Below are 17,909 nucleotides of genomic sequence, written 5' to 3'. Positions count from 1 at the left end.
AAGAACCACAGACATACCAAGAAGAGAAAGATAGCTTTCTAGACGAGAAGATGAGATCATCAAACACAACAAAAATAGAGCAAAGAAAAAAAGCCTCTGATCCACAAACAATGGTGATTTGTTAGATGGTTTTCTTGACACATAATAATTTAACAGAGGCCTACAGTTATTGCCTGGGGACCAAATGCCTATAGTGCACTAAGTTTTTGTGTGATTTTCTCCTTAACCCTAATGAAGCTATAGTGGACACAGGAAGACCCCGTGTCCCTCAGAAGAATCCCCTACCATTCAAATCCTGCAGTTGCTTCACATTCAACATCTAAAATGACTGTCTTTGTTCCATTCCAAAACTATTTCTGTATATCTGTATATCCCTTAATTAGGAATCTGTTGTTTCTTCAGTAGTAGCCTTATCTCTTATATTCCTATTTTGCATTTTCCAGAAAATCCACACTCTCAAAAAATAAGAGTGATGCTTATCATGACAGATCGTACTACATGCTATGTGCTGCACTGGGACCTTGTATATATTTTATCTTTCATTCCAATAGACCTCCGACAGAGAGCTGGCTGTGTTGGACAGCCAGGGAACTGCAATGGAGACGCTAATTACTCCGCCCCTGATCAGACCGCTAGACCTGAACAAAGACAGAATCAAAACCCAGTTCTGTGGGCAGCCAGAGCCCCAGCACCCTCAGCTACACAGCCTGACGGGAAAAGTTAATAGATTTTCAGTGTTCTGACTATGGTGGGCCTCCCCCTCTATCTGTGACTCTATGTAACTCCTCCTGCCAGGTTGGGCTCCCCTTCCCAAAATGAAATGGGGGAAATAATGCTGATGCTAAGGACATGAGAGGTTACATTAAAGTTCAAACTCAAGCTGAAAAGAGAACAGGGTAATGCTTTGAACGCTGGAAAATACTGCACTTATTGCATAAACAATTGTTAACATTATTTTCCAAAAGCAAGAGTGGTGTTTCAACAACCAACAACAAAAAACCAAAATGGAGTCACCTGTGCTAAACTCCATGTCAGCAAACCAAGGCTTCACACCTAAACTAATTGCAGTTTCAGCTTCTCTCAGGAACATAAGATTGAACTACTCAATCTGGAGGGGCGCCTGGGTGGCTCTGTCGGTGAAACAATTGCCTTCAGTTCAGGTCATGATCTCGGGATCCTGGGATTGAGCCTCCTGTAGGGCTCCCTGCTCAGTGGGAGGGTCTGCTTATCCCTCTCCCTCTCCCAACCCCCTGCTTGTGCTCTTTCATTCTCCCTCTTCTGTCAAATAAATAAAATCTTAAAAAAAAAAAAAAAAACCCACAAAAAAACAAAAAACAAAAAAAAACAAAACTACTCAATCTGGAACTCCCTGGGCAGCACTACTGAAGTAATCCACCTGATAGACCTCTTCCAACCCTCAAAGAAAGAAGTAGCCTGCTCGTCCCTTGTCCTTGCCCCCTGCTGCCTATAAAAGTCTCATTTTGTCCAGCTCTTCAGAGCTCCTTTCTACTTGCTAGATTGGGATGCTGCCCAATTCATGAATCATCGAATAAAGCCTATTAGATCTTCAAATTTACTGAGTTGAATTTTATTCTTTAACAGCAAAAGCTCACTTTAACATAATACCCTGAATATACATGGTCCACAAATTTGCAATAATGGAACACAGGCCCCGCCACCTCACCACTGAATGAAACTAGTTCCATACCTCACGCCCTATACAAAAATTAACTTTAAGTGGTTCATAAATCTTAAACATAAAACTTTAAACTACACAATTTCCAGAAGACATTTGTGATGGGCTAAGCAATGATTTCTTAGATAAGATACCAAAAGCTTAATCCGTAAAAGAAAAAAAAAATCAATAAATTGTGGTTCATCAAAATAAAAACTTCTGCACTTTTAAAACTTACTGCTAAGATAATAAAAGATGAGTCACACTCTAGGAGAAAATAATTGCAAATCGTTATCTGATCAAGATTTGTATCCAGCATATCCAAAGAACACTTAAAACTCAATAATGAGAAAACAATCTTCCCTCCAAATAGGCCAAAGATTTGAAAAGACAGTTTTCCAAAGAAGATATATGGATGGCAAATAAGCACTTGAAAAGATGCTCAGCATCATTAGTCACCAGGGAAATGCAAATTAAAACCACAGTGAAATATCACTAACACCTATTAGAAAGGAAAAAAAAAAAAAAAAAAAAAAACCAACCCTGCCACCTGACAATATCAAGTGCTGTTGCAAATGCTGCTGGGCTGAATGCAAAACAAGGTCAGGAACAACTGTGGAAAAGCACAAGACGATTTCTCATGAAGTGAGACATGCACTCTCCATACAGCCCAGCAATTGTACTCCTGAGTCTGGACTCGATGATATGCAAACTTGATGCGCACACAAAACCCTGCATGTAAATGTTGACAGTAGCTTTCTTTGCAATCATCAAAAACTAGAAACAACTCAAAAGTCCCTCAAGAGGTGAATCCATACAATGGAACACTACTCAGTAATTAAAAAAAAAAAAAAAAAATCGATCCCGTGTTACACACAACATGGATGATCTCAAATGTGCTCGGAGCAGTAAAACAAGACAAACTCGAAAGGCTTCGTACCATGTGATTCCATCTTTAAGACATTCCAGAAAAGGCACAGCTATAGGGACAGAGACCACCTCTGTGGGTGGAGCAGGGGGAGCTTGTGTACACTGAGGGAAAGAGGAACGCAGGGGAGGGGTGATGGCACCCTACTACATGACTGCACTCAATCTGTACCTTAATTCTCAGAATGAATAAAAACATAAGTCCTAGACAGACGGGCCTGGAAAAACCTTAGAGAATGTTCCTGAATCTCAACGCTGGTGCCTAAGAGGTACGTGGTCGATTCCAGTCACTTCAAATGAGTTCAAGTTTCCTAATCTATAGCTTGGGAATATTATGTCCATGCCTGAGGATCTCCTGGGTGCTGGACTCTATGGACACAATACATCCGCAGGACAACATGAGAAAGATCTCTTATCCCCATTCACAGATGACACAGTAGAGGCATGCAGCGAAGTCATGTGTCCAGACTCATGCTGCTGAGATGTGGAGCAAGGCTGTGCACGCCCACGGTGAGCACACTAGTTGTCCCTGTCTCTCTCAGTGCGGCTCGGTCCGGATGAGACAGGCAGGGCAACAGTGTTCTGCGCCGCACAATCACTGAGGCTTGTTTCCTAGGGGTGGGCCCTGTCCTCCCACACCAGCCAGATCAAGGGATCCCAATTACCTCCTCGGCAATTCAACTTTGGAATTTATCAAGTTACTGCAGGTTACCCCCATTTCTCAAGGATGAAGCAGACGGGCGACAAACAAGACAGGCCTCTATGGCCCGCCTTGCGCTTGTTCCCCGGGGGCCTCCGGGCGCTGCGTTAACCAGGCACACAGACAGCCACACCGGGCCAGGGCTCCCTAGGGCCTCCGCCCATCCAGAGGTCACAGCGATGCCCACAGAAAGGGGCATGTGCCCACCAGAACCCCAAAATGCTGCCTAACACAGAATTTATAGCACATGGGGTTTGGAGAGAACAGAGGGGTTCACGCACCTGCCACCAACCCTGGCTCAGCTTGGGAACAGAGGACAGAGCCGATGGAACAAAGAGAACAGGACAAGCAAGGAGCCACCTCTTGCACCTGCTGCCCATCCCTGCTTCCCATGGGGCTCTTCCGTGGTTCTCCTGGAGCCTGGGACCTCAGCCCTCCCCACCCACCCCAGCTCCTACGCCGGAGAAAAACAAAATCCACCAGGAGAAGGAGCAGAGGCACCAGAAGGTCCAGGCGGAGAGGGGGAGCACCCAGCTCCCAAGGACAGCATCCCGCGCCTGGGCTCGGCAGGGACCCTGTGCCCTCTGTCACCCCTCCTCCCTCCGGGTGACTGGGTCCTCACCCCAGCCGCTCCTTCCCTCCACGTGGGAGCCCACGCTTGTCTCTCAAGAGGGAAATGCCCCCCGGCCCAGGCGCACGGGCAGTGCCCAGGCTGGGGGCTCTCACGGTGCCCGCTGCCCAGCACACTCCCGGCTTTGCCCTGTCACCTCTCCAGCCGCACCCTGGCTCGGGTCCTGTGGAGGCCCCAGGCCTCTCCCTAGGTGCCCCTTCTCATGACCCAGCTGCGAGCCCTCACCTGCTGCCTTCCTCTACACCCACCCTTCCCCAGCTGCCTGCGCAGGGCCCTGTGCTCACCACCCCTTAAAGATGGGTGTCCTTGGAGTCCCATTCTAGGCTTCTCCCCTTCCTCCACATGCCCCTCAGGGAGCCCACCCTTCCGCCGGGCTGCGGAGCCCTAGTGCCCACTGCCCAGGCTCACCTTGCTCCCGGGTAGAGGTGGGCGTCCCACCCACACGCGGCAGCCCTGCTGGCCCAGGGGCGCTGCAGACCCCACCCGCCACAGGCCAGCCCGACACCTGACCTCCCCGGGGACACCTCGGCTCAGGGTGCCACACGGCCCCGTCCCCAGGTCACAGCCTCCCTGCTCCCTCTTCTTCAAGCGGGTGGAGCCTCACTATGAACTGCCCCTGGTTCTACCACCTTCTCGGCCTCTACAGCTTCTACCACCAGGTCTGGGTGCCTCTGTCCCCGGCTGGCACCGCTGCCGCAGCCTCCTGACGGACCTCCCGCCTCCACACGGACCCCTTCAAGTCTGCACCCCAGGCGGCAGCCAGAGTGCCTGTCCTGAAACAAGAGGCAAACCTAACGTGGATGCTTTGGAGGCATCGCCCGACTCCTGGGGTACCAATCCAACTAGCCGGCGCCCTCAGAGGCTCGGGCTCCTCCTCCCCAGTGTCTGAGCTCGGCGGCCCCCACCTCCCCCTGCAGGAGGCTCTCCCACCAGTGGAGCCTCTTTCACCAGCAGGTGCACCTGTCTTCCGTCTTCCTGGGCCACTGCTTCCCTGCACGCCACGCACGCCGGCTGTTGCCCCAAACACCCAAGAGTTAACCCCCAATCACGCCCGGGTCCTTAGCTAAGACATCATGTTCTTCAAGACACAGGGACCTCGGGTTGGGCGTCTGGAGAGGCTCCTGCTCTGGGCCGTGTCCGAGTGCCACACACCAGAGCCCGTGCGCCACACAGGGCTAGCCCTTCGCTCCGGGCTCCCTGAGGCCCTGGAGGCTCTCAGACACAACACACACTCCAAGACATCGGACTGACGGAGCTCTCTACAAAACCACCTCTTAATTCTCAAGAGACACTCCACGTCTTTGCTTTGGACCCGCAGAAATCCCCATCCTCAGCCAAGAGAACAGCCTGGTGAGCCGCCGGAAGAGCCAGGGACTCGGACGCTCCCGCTCCCGCAGGCTCTAACTCTCCTAACCAGGAAAAAGCAAGCTCTGCCCGCTTCTAATAGGGGTGATTTGTCAAGAACCTCAAGTGTTTTGGTTTCTGCTCCTGCTTGCCGCAAAAGGCTTCATTTTCCCTGTGGAGTCGGGCTGCTTCACTCAACTCAGGTCGCTTCCGAGTACAAGGAGCAGCTGGCTCGAGGGCTTCCCAAGACGCAGAGCACAGGACAGTGCCGGGTGGGATCGTCTCTGCAGAAAGACACTTCCAGAACAGGAAGGCCCGGGTGCAGGCAAGAGAAGCCACGGCGGCAGGACGCACGGGTGCGGTGCCACAAGGGGGACACGGGACACACGCTCCAGGGCCTCGCTGTCTGCATCCAGAGCTCGTGTCCACCACTCGCTGCGTGAACCCAGGAAGATGGCATGTGCTCAGGGGTTCCCGCTGGTGAACCGGCCGGGGGAGCGCACCGGCGTCCAGACACTGCCGGCAGGGTGGAAAGACGCAGTGTACGTGCCACGCTCAGCGTGCCACCCCAAGCACATCACGGGTGTTCAACACACGGTGGCCAGTGCTGCCGCCAGGACGTGGTGGGAGACCGTGGGATGTGTGCAAACGGTGGCACGGAAACTCTCTTGAATGTGCCAAACTCTCAAACGTGACCCCGCAATTCAGTGGAAGCTTTCGTTTATCGCATCCTATCCTATATGATGTGGTAAACGTGGAGCAAAAGAATTTGCCAAATCACAGAATTCAGGATAACAGGAATGGGAGGGATCTGAGGAGGGTTTTCTTATTTTCCTTTTTTTTTTTTCTGTCCTATGTTTATTATTTTCGTTTGTCCTATGTTTATTATTATGTTTTTATTATTTTGTTTATTATTCTGTATAATTGTCTTGTTATTTAAGCAAAATCTTGTTCAGGCTACGCAAGGGCGGCATGTCTGCAGCCCCGTGCTTACGGTGCCTTGGGTGGGTTCTGCGCGCCAGGGTGACAATCACCCATCAGTTAGTTCTCCAGGGTGTGGCCTGCGCGGCGGGAGTGGGAAGGGCACAGGCCAGCAGGACGCATCAAGAGACAGAGCTGAGGGGCGCCTGGTGGCTCAGCCGTTAAGCATCCAGGTCTTGATTTTGGCTCAGGTCACGACCCCAAGGTCATGAGATGGGGACCCACCTCGGGCTCTGCACTGAGCGCTGCGTCCACCTGAGATTCCCTCTCTTCCTCTCCCTGTCTCCCTGTCTCCCTGCTCGTGCATGCACTCTCTCTCAATTAACTAACTAATTAAAATCTTTTAAGAAAGAGCAAGACAGAGCGGCATGTGGAGTGGGGCCCCCTCCCTCGGTCCTCCTGGGGCCGTGGGCCTTGGGCCACAAGGGGCCATATAATCCATCAGACCACCCCCTCTCTGACACGCCTCGCCAGAAAGAGAGCGGCACAATACAAGGGATTTAGAGGACTTCGCAGTGTTTAGCTTTGTTTACTCATCTCCTGTGTTTTAAGACTTAACTGTGATGATCAAACCAATGCTTGCTTTCTAAGAAAGTTATTTCTTCAGGTTTGACTGTAAACCTAAGCAAATTAATGTAAAGGCATTTTAAGTCCTAGCTTGTTTTTCTCTTTGAACTTGGCAAAGCTTTCATCTGCCCACCTGCGGATGGACCGGTCCAATTCTAAATGCACTTGGGCCTCTGGGCGGTGGACACGTGGACACTGGCCTGCTGGGGACGCCCACCTGAGTCCCCAGCACACCGTGGCACATGAAACGGAAATCACCCCCCAAAACAAAGGGCTCCCCACCACTGAGCACTGATTGAAAGCCAGCGAGCGGCAGAAAGATACCAGAAACAAAATTAGAGAGAATCTCGGCCGGTGGTAAAGAAAGCTATTTCTTTTTTTTTTTTTTTTTTAAGGTTTTATTTATGTATTCATAAGAGACACAGAGAGAGAGGCAGAGACACAGGCAGAGGGAGATGCAGGCTCCATGCAGGGAGCCTGATGTGGGACGGGGGACTCAATCCTGGGCCGAAGGCAGGCGCTTAACCGCTGAGCCACCCGGGCGTCCCAGCGATTTCTATTTCTATTAAATAGAAAAGAACTTGCCTATTGAATAGGCAAGTTGCTGAGGGCCCCTCCTAAAAGTGAGTCCATCGCCCACCATCCTGGCAATCGAGAACTCCTGATGTCCAGCGATCGCAGCTCTGGGGGAGGAAGGTAAGGTCAGACCTGAATCAAATGGACAAGAAGCATACTGGAGCCACAGCTTGGAGGGGGAAAAGAAAATTAAATACATAGGAAGGATTTTGAAGTGGCAGAAAATGCTAAAAGTTTTCTAACCACTGAAATAGTTCAGGTTGAAGAAATTAAATAGATTGTATACTCTTCTCTAAGCAAATTTAATCATCATGCAGCTCACGAGAATGCCAACTTAATCCAAGCCATAAAACAAAACAGAAAATGTACCTTCTACCCAGTATCAGTTTAATGTTGTAAGTGTCTCTCTGGCTAAAACTGTTACTACTGATGATGATTAATAGACACTATTTTAGGGTAAAGTTCAGGCTACATTATTCAGTATAATTATTTTAATTAAATCCATTAGCATATCTTTATATAAGATTACAAGAGCTACTGGTGATACAAAATAAGTTTTCCTTGAATAATGTATGAAGCAATTATTAATTTACATATTTCTCAAGAAAACGCATATTAAAATGATTCCATTTGGAGGTTTTGAGCTAAAATATATATGGGCCACAAATTCTCCTTTCAAACTTAAAAGTTCCATCTTTGGAAGACTCGGGGCACAACCAAACAGCTGCAGAAGAACCAGAGCATTCTGATCCGGAAAGTGGAGCCAGACCAGTCTAGCCAACAGGTGGCCCTAGACTGAGCTTGTGCCTTTCGGGGGGAATGGAAGAAACAGGGAGCACTCTGGAGAGAAGTACTCTGCCTTACAGGTTGCAGGAATCCAGAACAACAAAATAGATGATGACAGTGAGTGTTTCTACTCCTTATACTCTGTTATTAAAAAAGACTACTTACATCTAATGTATCTTAAATCTAAAAATAACTCTTCTCTTTATAATCAAGCTTCCTTTAAGCAGACACTGGTCTTTAAAATAGCATCCCCATCTCTACCACCAACGCTGGTTCATTCAATCCCAACTGACAGCTTGGCAGTTGAAAGAAATCATTCCTAGGAGTAGTTTCATGGTTAAGCATCATGAAGTCTAAACCAAAAAAATACTGAAAGTACACACTTACTAAGATTCTTCAATAAATCCAATATAAGCTCCTTACGTTTAAAGATCCATGTTACAGCCAACAAACATATGAGACAATGCACTAATCATTAACTCAATCAAACCACAATGAGATATCACCTTATATCCATTAAAATAGCTGCCAGGAAGGAAGGAAGGAAGGAAGGAAGGAAGGAAGGAAGGAAGGAAGGGGTGTTGGCAAAGACTCAAAGAACTAGAACCCTTGTACACTGTTAGTGGGAATGGAAACTGGTAAAGCCGTCAAGGAAAACGGTAAGGACGGTCCTCAAACATCAAAAATAGAATCATCATATGATCCGGCCATCTCACTTCTGGGAATATACCCAAAGGCAATGGAACAGGATCCTGTTCACTGTAGCACTATTCACAATACCCAAGAGGTAAGAGCAACCCAATGTCCATCAGTGGATGAAGAAAAAAAGAAAAGGTGGTACACACATGGAATGGAATGGAATGCAGCCTTAAGAAAGAAAGAAATTCTGACATATGCCGCAGCAGAGATGAACCTTGAGGTTATACTCTGTGAAACAGGCCAGTCACAAACAGACAGAGTCTGCATGATTCCACTTGCACAAAAAATCTGAAGCAGTCACAATCACAGACACACAAAAGCTGGGGGGGGGCGGCGGGGCGGGGGTTGCAGGACGGGTAGGCACCAGGGGTTCCAGGCTTCGGGGAATGGGAAATTATAGTTTAGTGGGGACAAAGTTTAAGTCGCACAAGACAAAAGTTCTGGAGGTGTTCCACAACAACATGAATACAGTTAACTCTACCGAACTGTAAAAACTGTTCAGGGGATGTTCTAATACGTGGCTTTGACCACAATGAGAAACAAACAGATCCACAAAACAATTTGTTCTCCCTCCGTTGGAGATACCACCACTGTCAGGTAAGGGTCTACCCTGGGCAGACTGCTCTTAGCACAGCCGCACCACTGGTGCCTGCCCATCAAATGTCAGAGGTAACTCCCCTGTAAACACACAACACACACACACATACATACACAGAGTCACTGTCACAAGCAAATGATGTCCCTGAAATTCCCAAACAGCCCCTGGCTGAGAACCACCAGGATAGACAAGAACCTTCCCGGCCGGGTAGTTGTGCTACCATCAGGTCCCCAGCAGGCAGGAGCCCTCAGCCCTTGGGTCAGCCTGGCCTGACCTGGGCCCCTAGGTCTGCTCAGGTCACAAGAAGCCTCACTAACCAGCAACAACCAGTCTCTGGGCTACCTCCTCTCTCCATGTCACCACAAGGGTCTGAAACCTGCACCTGTTTCATCCCTCATTATCCAACACTGGGCACACAGGATACCAAGACGGACTCTGGTCATGAACAGAATGAAATATAAGACAATAAAGGGCCCAGAGTGGAGCCACCATGACTCAGGGAGTGAGGACACAACACAGGTGCCTGCAGACCTGCAGCTAGGGAGCAGGATCATGTAGCAAAAAGTGCAAGACAAAGAATGAGAAAGGGACAAATTAACCCACGACACACACGAGGATAAACCCTCTTCTTTGGAACCACCGTGCTCTCCTCAACCTCTGGAAATCCATTTGTCAGGAATTAAGTCATGCTAAAAAGGGGTATTAACCGTAATCTAGGCAAGAACAAATTTGAATTAAATCACTCAACTTTTTTTGTCACACTTTACCAGCACAGCCGCGTACCTAAAAGGCTCAGGGAGACGGGGAGAAGGGGAGCGATCCTCTGAACAGGTCTCCACAGCTCCAAATTGGCAAAAATTGGTTACCCGTCTAGACAGCTTCCAAGAAGCAAAGCGTTAAGTTACAAATAATGGCTATTTTTTAAAAATCACTTGAAATGCAGGGGTTGACATATACAGGAAAATGGTCCAGCTTGGAAGCACCTTAACGGCCTGACCTGCAGTGAAGCACTTTGGAAATCAGCAGCTAGAGAATACAACACAACACACTTGTGTTTTCCTCCTGGTCTGAATGATCTCACAAAATGGAGTAGGTGTGGAGCAACGAGAGGTGCTGAAGGGCCAGTGTAGAGGAGGGAAGAAGGACAAAGATACAGGAGGATAAGGGGGAGCACAGGCAGGCCTCAGCGCCCCCCTCCACTGCCCACTGCTCCTGTACTTGGTACACACCAACCCTCAAAGCATTGGAGATGAAGGTCAAGGCGGGGGGAAGACACTCAACAGGCAGAGGCGGCTGGACGGGGTGAAGAAGGACCCTCTGGGGAGAGACGCAGTGAAAGCAAAGGGGGGCCCAGCTCCCCACTCCGACCTCAACCCCAAGCCCCGGGCATGGTGGCTGCCCAGCATCCCAAATACTTTCCTCCCATAGTGTGTGGAACTGTGTATTCCCCCAAAATGTGTTCAAGTCCTAATCCCAGGTCCCAGTGATTATGAACTTAATTGGAAAGAGGGTCTTTGTAGATGAAACCAAATTAAGAAGAGGTCATACTATGAGGACGGGCCTGGAATCCACTGTCGGTAGCTTTATAAAAGAAGTGGGGAGATGGGGCACAGAGGCACAGACGTGTGATGCAGGGCAGGGTGCCAACCGAGGATGCCAAGGACCACCAGCAGCCATCAGAAGCTGGAAGAGACGGGAAATGATCCTCCCCTGGAGCCTTCAAAGAGGGCACAGCCCTACCAACACCACCAGAGCAGAGAGAGAATAAATCCCTGCTGTTTGAAGGCATCCAGACTGTGTTCACTCTTTACAGGTGCCTGGGAAACCGATGCACAGCGCCCCTGTCCCAGGACCAAAAGGCAGGGTCCTCCCACTACCCACAGGCAGAGATGAAGCTCTGCTTTCATTTTCCATCTCTTCCCAACCAAGAGCTTTATAAATACAATAAAAATAGTTTCTAATGGGCTGAAATGCCACTCAGAAGCCATAGTGGTGTCAAATTCACATGTAAGTCACTAAGCGTTTACTGTCAAGGCCTGCCTTGATCTCACTAGGGAGGAAGAACAAGCATCCTTGCACAGGCGAGGGCCAGAGACCACCTACTCGCAGTGGCAGAAACAGCAGCACGTTCCAGGCCCGCAGCAGCTGAGACACTGGGGGAGGCCCCGGGGGTAGAAATATGCCTTCCTTGATCAGAGAGCTCGGAACCAGAATTATGACTCCACCCTTCTAGGATCAAATCCTGACACCTGTTTCCCCACCCAACGCCCACCCCTCCCACCCTCTGCCCCGGAGCATCAACAACTGCTGCGGTCACTCTGGTATTTATGGTCTGGCCAGGCCTGGCCAATAGAACTGCCTGCACCCATGGCAACATTCTACCGCCATTGTGTCCAGTACAGTAGGCCCTTGGTACTTGGGTCTGTTCCGCACAGGAAATATGGCTAAGGGGACAGAGAAGCAGAAGGTTTAGCTTTATTTAATTGGAAAGGACCTAAATCTAAGTAGACTAATGCAGATCTAGAATATAGGCCGTAGCAGCATTCTGCTGTCCGTTCATTTCACCGAAGTGGGTCCCTGAACCCTCAGGTTCACTGGTGCTGATTTCTCAGCTTCTGCTGGAAGACACATCTTGTGAGAATTAACGGGGACACTGCAGGGAGGGGTCTGGCATACAGTTGGTGCTCAATCACTTCCTTGAGGACACGATCTGAGTCTTCTTAGCCATCCTAAGACTCTTCTGTGTCACAGGTTCAACAGTTTAGATTATAAACAAACACTGATTTTGCTGTATTAGGAATGCTGTATTTTGACATAAAATACTCCTGGAAAAGGTGCATATCTATCACAGTTTCTAAAATCTCAAGATGGATTTGCCATCCCAGGACTCCGACCCTAAGTGTTCTTCTCTTCCTGCTAGACAGCCCTCTCTCCTGCTCAGAGAACACCATAGCAGGAGGTTGGATTCCTTGAATCTTGACACAGGGAAGGCCCTAGATACGTGAAAATATAATATACAGTCCTCCAACTGCCTTACAGAGGAAGGTTTAATATAAAAAGAGGAGGAGGGGAATCTTTACAGACCAACTTGCATGTGCAATTCAGGAGTCTATGCAAATAAAGCAACAAGAGTGTCTATTCCTCGATCAATTAAGACAAGAGCCACAGGACCCTCTGGTTCCACTCCTAGGTCCATACCCAAACCATGGAGAGCAGGTGTTCAAAGAAAAACATCTACACAAATGTTCACAGCAGCATTATCGACAATACTCATGAAATGGGAACAACCCAAACGTCCATCAACTGATGAATGGATACACAAACTGTACACATGGAATACGATGCTCATTCACAGGACTGTGATTCCCTATAAAACAAGAAGAAGTACTGACTGACACATGCTATTTTTTTTTTCAAGAAATACTGACTTCTATTCCAATGATTTTTACATTTAAAAGCTCTTTGTCCCATACAGCTGGCAAATTGAATTTAAATAAAGTTTTAAAAAAATAAAAGCACTCTGTCTTTATTGAGCAATCTTTTTCACTTATTTAATATTTTTTTAATTGGAGTTCAATTTGCCAACGTATAGCATAACACCCAGTGCTCATCCCATCAAGTGCCCCCCCTCAGTGCCGACACATGCTATTAATACAGATGAACCCTGAAAATGTGCTACAAGAAGCCAGACACAAAAGGCCAGGTATTTTATGCCATCACGGATATGACATATCCAAGACAGGCAAAATCACAGAAACAGAAAACAGATGAATGATGCCAGAGGCCACAGGAGAAAGTTCTGGAGAGTGACTGTAACAGGACTGTAAAAGAGCCTCCTTTTGGGATGACAAAATTGTTTAGGAACCAGATAATGGTGATGGTTGCAAAATACGGTGAAAGTACCAAATGGTCACTTTAAAATGGTTGAGACGAATTACGTGTATGTATATTTCACCACAAAAATTTAATTATTTTAAAAAATAAAGTCCTGCCCTCAACTATCAAATGGCACTTTTCATTAAAATAATCACAGGACTGCTCTTAGCAGCTCCGAATCACTGTAACACGTGTGACTGACCCACACGACGGTTTCTAGTGGTGACAGACCAACAGCTTGGAAACAGCATGGTGCCTCCAACTATTTCTAAAATGAGGCATGAAATTAGTCATCATAATAATGATCCCACTGTCACTGGTTCACTGGGACAGCTACAACTCGCCTGAAGCAAGCCACTATCAATGCCAATGTTTTAATTAAGCAAGATGTAATACAATCTACCAAGGTAGAAATCCAAGGAAACCAAAAAGGAGAGCTACCCAAATGTCCCCAATACCCATCATTGTCCCAAATGTCACCCCTAAATGCCCTTTCATTCGGTTCTATAGTTGTATCTCTGATTTGTGCCTCAGCAAACATTTGCCACGTAGGTCAGAGGATTTAAAACATGAACATCCAAATTCACAACTTTTGAAAAATGTACTCAGAGACACAGAACATTATAAATGTTGCCAAAAAAAAAGAAAAACCTTCAGTTAGGCAATTAAAAATACTTCCATGGGTCAGCCTCTTCTCCTCCACAGGAAAAGCTGGTCAGGAAGACAAATTATCACAGAGCCCAGACACTAGCCCCCGGCAACATCTGTGCCTCACTCCCAGGGCGCCCCTGACCCCACAGATCCCACACCTGCAAAGGCAAACCCGGCCCGGGGTCGAGACTCCAAGGCAGCTGCTCCTGAGTGGGGTTTTCTATCCTATTGTCCTAGATGTCAGGGTCCGAATCCTCTGTTATCCTGTGGTCCCCCAAAGCAGGAAGGCATGGGGGAGGCTGAGAGAGCAAAAGAACGGAAGGAAACCCAGGGAGGCACAGAGGATGAGGGAGCAGAGGAGAAAGGAGAGGAGCAACGACGGGAAAGAGGCCCCAGGGAGGGGCTCTGAGCACACAAGGAACAGGTGCAGGGGGAGAAGCCCCCAGAGTCTGGCACCAGTGATGTAAAACAACAAGGAAATGCCAGCAGGGCTGAGTCACTGGGGGAGGCCAAGGACTAGGGCTTCTTTCTATCAAGGTCTGGCCAGGTGGGCAGGGTCCCCTTCCCTGGGCGGTGGCCAGGGCAGGTGATGAGAAGAGGTTAGGCCTGGAAGTCAAACCCAAGTTTAGGCAACTCACTGGGTTTTGTTGTGACCATTGCAGCAGTCTGCTGGAGGTGCTCCAACATTCACAGACCAGGCGGCTTCTAAAAGCCCAAGGCCAAGGGTCGGTTCCTTCTGAGTCTTCTCCTCTTGGCTTGTAGATGGCCTCCTTCTCCCTGGGTCCTCACATGGTCTCTTTAATCTCCTCTTAAAAGGACACCAGTCAGACTGGATCGGAGATCTCTCTAATGACCTCACAAAAACTTCATTACCTCTCAAAAAGCCTTATCTCCAAACACAATCACATTCGGAGGGACTCGGATGAGGCAACATAGGAATCTGGGGGATGCAATTCAACCCATAACACAGCTGTTCCCCGGGCTCCCTCCTTTACGCAAATGCATGGATTAATAAAAGAGATATTTTTCTTCTATGCGATGGCATTCTCGCTGTTATAAATTATTTCCATGTAGACCACTGAAAAGGGGTCCTTTGAAGGAAAGGCAACTACAAGGGAAAGTTCAGATTCTGCCAACAAAACTTCTTTCAAAAGTTCCTTCCCCAAACATCACCACCCTCAGCCACAGAGAAGATGGGCTCCCGTGAGGACACACAGACCTCCTACCGACTGACCGACACAGGCAACGACTCCTCTGAACGATCCAGGGAATCAGTACTTGGCAACTAGAACCTACCGGTTCTGAGACGTTAGACTCAGCGTCCTGAGGGCAGAGACCCTGCTCGTATTGGGGATGCCACCTGCCACACCACTCCCAGCACCTGGCAGGCAGGGAAGGTCAACAAACGTCTGTGCAATGACTCATAAAAGACTGTCGTGTTGGGTGTTTTGTTCAGTTCTCGGTGGCTGCTGGAGAAAGAAAGAATGAAGCCCAGAGCATGCTGACAGGAAGCTACAAATCAAGAGAGCTACACGTTCCCATTTACAGGCAGCAAGTCAAGGCACTCGGATATGTGGGCCACATGGAAGGGCTCTGGCTTGCTCTGTCTTGTTCTGCGGCGGCGTACAGGGCAGGTCCAGCACGGATGGGCCGTGGATAAGGAAATGCGTGATCGCCAGGTGGCCTCCGTGCCCAGCCCCGGCCACCCGACCCACGCTCAGCCCACTGTTCCCCTCACAAGCCTCCCCTCTGCCCTCCACGCTAGCTCATGGACCTCACGAGCTGAGACTAGCTTCCTTCAAAGCCCACCTTCTCTTGCGCCCAGGCCACCCCCGCACATGTGGGCACACTGCTTCCAGGTACAGGCTTCTTCCTTCCCAGACTCCTCTGCCATCAACACCTCATGTGCTCCGTGTGTCCCCCACCCACCACCCTCCACACTCCTCCAGGGTACAGAGGCAGGGGTACAGGGAGCAGGTGCTATACTGCCTGCAAGGCCCTGAAAGGCTGGCTGTGCGCTCCGTGTGGCTACAGCTGCCACAGCCCTACAGAGAGATCCACCTGACAAGCCCAGTCACCAACCTGCTGAGGGCCTCGGGGACGGCAACCCCAAGAGGCCCAAGTCCTGGCTTCCTTCCCTGACACACGAGACCATCTATAGCCAAACACAGGGGTTTTCTTTTGCTTTTTAATAAAAGTTCCGAGGTGCAGTCATTGACCACTCAGCAGTCCCCTTCGGGCCCGAGTGCCTCGAGAGCACGCCGTGGGCAAACATGAGAATCACAGAAAAGGCAACACAAATTCATTCAAATTGACTTCTCCCAAAACCTGGCTTCAAGTATGTTTTGCCAGTGACACTAAAAGGAATAAAATGTACCTCTCGTGCTTCCTTTCCTAGACACAACTCAAATAAATAGTGAGTTATTTGGAAAACGCCATCATCACTGTCACGTTCGGAAGCAAGGACAGAAATGAAAGATTATTTTCAACTAAATAAAACGAGAGTTCCTATGAAGGCATAAAATCAGAGCAAATAAAAAAACAATGTTGAGGTGTCTACTGTGCACATCAACAGTAGTCAACTTAATAGCTCTTAATAATTTCTGATGAGTATGTTTAGCACAGACATGAGCTTGGAGACCCTGTTTGCAATCTGGGGGAAATGTGGTATTTTGCTCCAAAGGAACACGATGCTACTCCCACAATTGAGGGAAGGATAGAGCAAATGTCAGAGGAAATGACAGCAAACACCACAATAATAAGCGAAAAGGACAAAAGCACCAACTTCCAATTTATAAAAGATTTGTTATTTGAAGACTCCACACAAAATGCCTGACCATAGGACAAAGAAAAAATCTGAGGTACATGATGGCAGCTAACTGGTTATCGAGTGAAATAAAATTTGGGATGAATTTTACAACGACACTTATAATTGCCACCATCACGCTAGAAAGCCAGCTAGCTCTGACTCTGCATTTGTAAAGGATAAATCAGAGTGAATCTGAGAAAACTCTGAAATTTCGAAAGCAATGGCAAGAAAATAATTCTATTTGTTGGAAAATGAAATGACGTGATCATCTGAGAACGCTCAACAATTCACCTCAGGATCTGGGAAAGTCTAGAATTTCGTAAACATAACAGTGTATAAAACAATAAAGCTGTGGAGAAAAAGCTCAGGTGAAACCTTACTACACTGTTATCTAATTAAAATTTAAGTAAAAACAAACAAAAAGAAAAAGCTCAGGATGAGATTCCTCATTTATTCCCAACATTTATATTTTAACTAAAGCATCATTTATCTCTTTGAAGACCAACATCAATATTATTTCGATTCTACTTTATATAGATGGCCCTGAAGGATGCAAATTCCTAGCATTCCATCAGAGTAACCTCGAAGAGGTTTACTGCAATCCAAAACCCCACAGAATATTTGACAAATAGGAGAGAGGACATGCAATGTTTCTTGAGAACGAAGTCTGTGAACTAACATTCTTTCAAAGCCCTCACACTTGAGAAGTCCTCATTCCTACCCAAGGTTAACCCTTGCCTGGTTTCTGGGAGAGTGACCAGATTTCTCAGGGACCCCCTGGACCACAATGCATCCTAATAGCCCCAGGGATCAACCCCACACTCAACAGTCTCCCCAGGGTGGGTCCATGGAGCAGCCCCCCTCCCCCACCACATGACTACCAGGCACTGAGCTCAGCATGAACTTCTGGAACTTGGTCAACACCAGGTTAAATCTTATAAAGCAATGACCCATCTCTGAACACTGCAGAAATTCTCTGCATCCACTTGAGAAGTCAATGTGTCATATGCTCTGCTTAGGAAATTACAAGCCCATATTCTGAAAACTCTCATTACTTTGACAAGTGTGGTGTGACTCTAAGCACACACA

At 48.1% G+C, this 17,909-nt stretch overlaps 1 protein-coding gene and 1 long non-coding RNA gene across 4 annotated transcripts in view; both read right to left on the bottom strand.

Moving 5' to 3' along the window:
- The window catches only part of DOCK1 (dedicator of cytokinesis 1), a 493,779-nt gene that overhangs the window by 325,794 nt on the left and 150,076 nt on the right, over positions 1-17,909 (bottom strand). The gene's annotated exons all lie outside the window — the stretch shown is intronic.
- On the bottom strand, positions 7,299-11,731 carry LOC119866619. 2 transcript variants are annotated; one of them, XR_005380760.1, is made up of 3 exons: positions 11,588-11,731; positions 11,033-11,167; positions 7,299-10,362 (listed from the first exon to the last, which is right to left on the bottom strand). It is a non-coding gene; the product is annotated as an uncharacterized LOC119866619 (long non-coding RNA). The 2 variants fall into 2 exon arrangements; XR_005380761.1 differs by having other exon boundaries at positions 7,299-7,533.

The sequence above is a fragment of the Canis lupus genome, chromosome 28, assembly GCF_011100685.1.
Source record: "Canis lupus familiaris isolate Mischka breed German Shepherd chromosome 28, alternate assembly UU_Cfam_GSD_1.0, whole genome shotgun sequence".
NCBI classification, from domain to species: Eukaryota; Metazoa; Chordata; class Mammalia; order Carnivora; family Canidae; genus Canis; species Canis lupus.
This window is presented reverse-complemented; position numbering and strand designations above follow the sequence as displayed.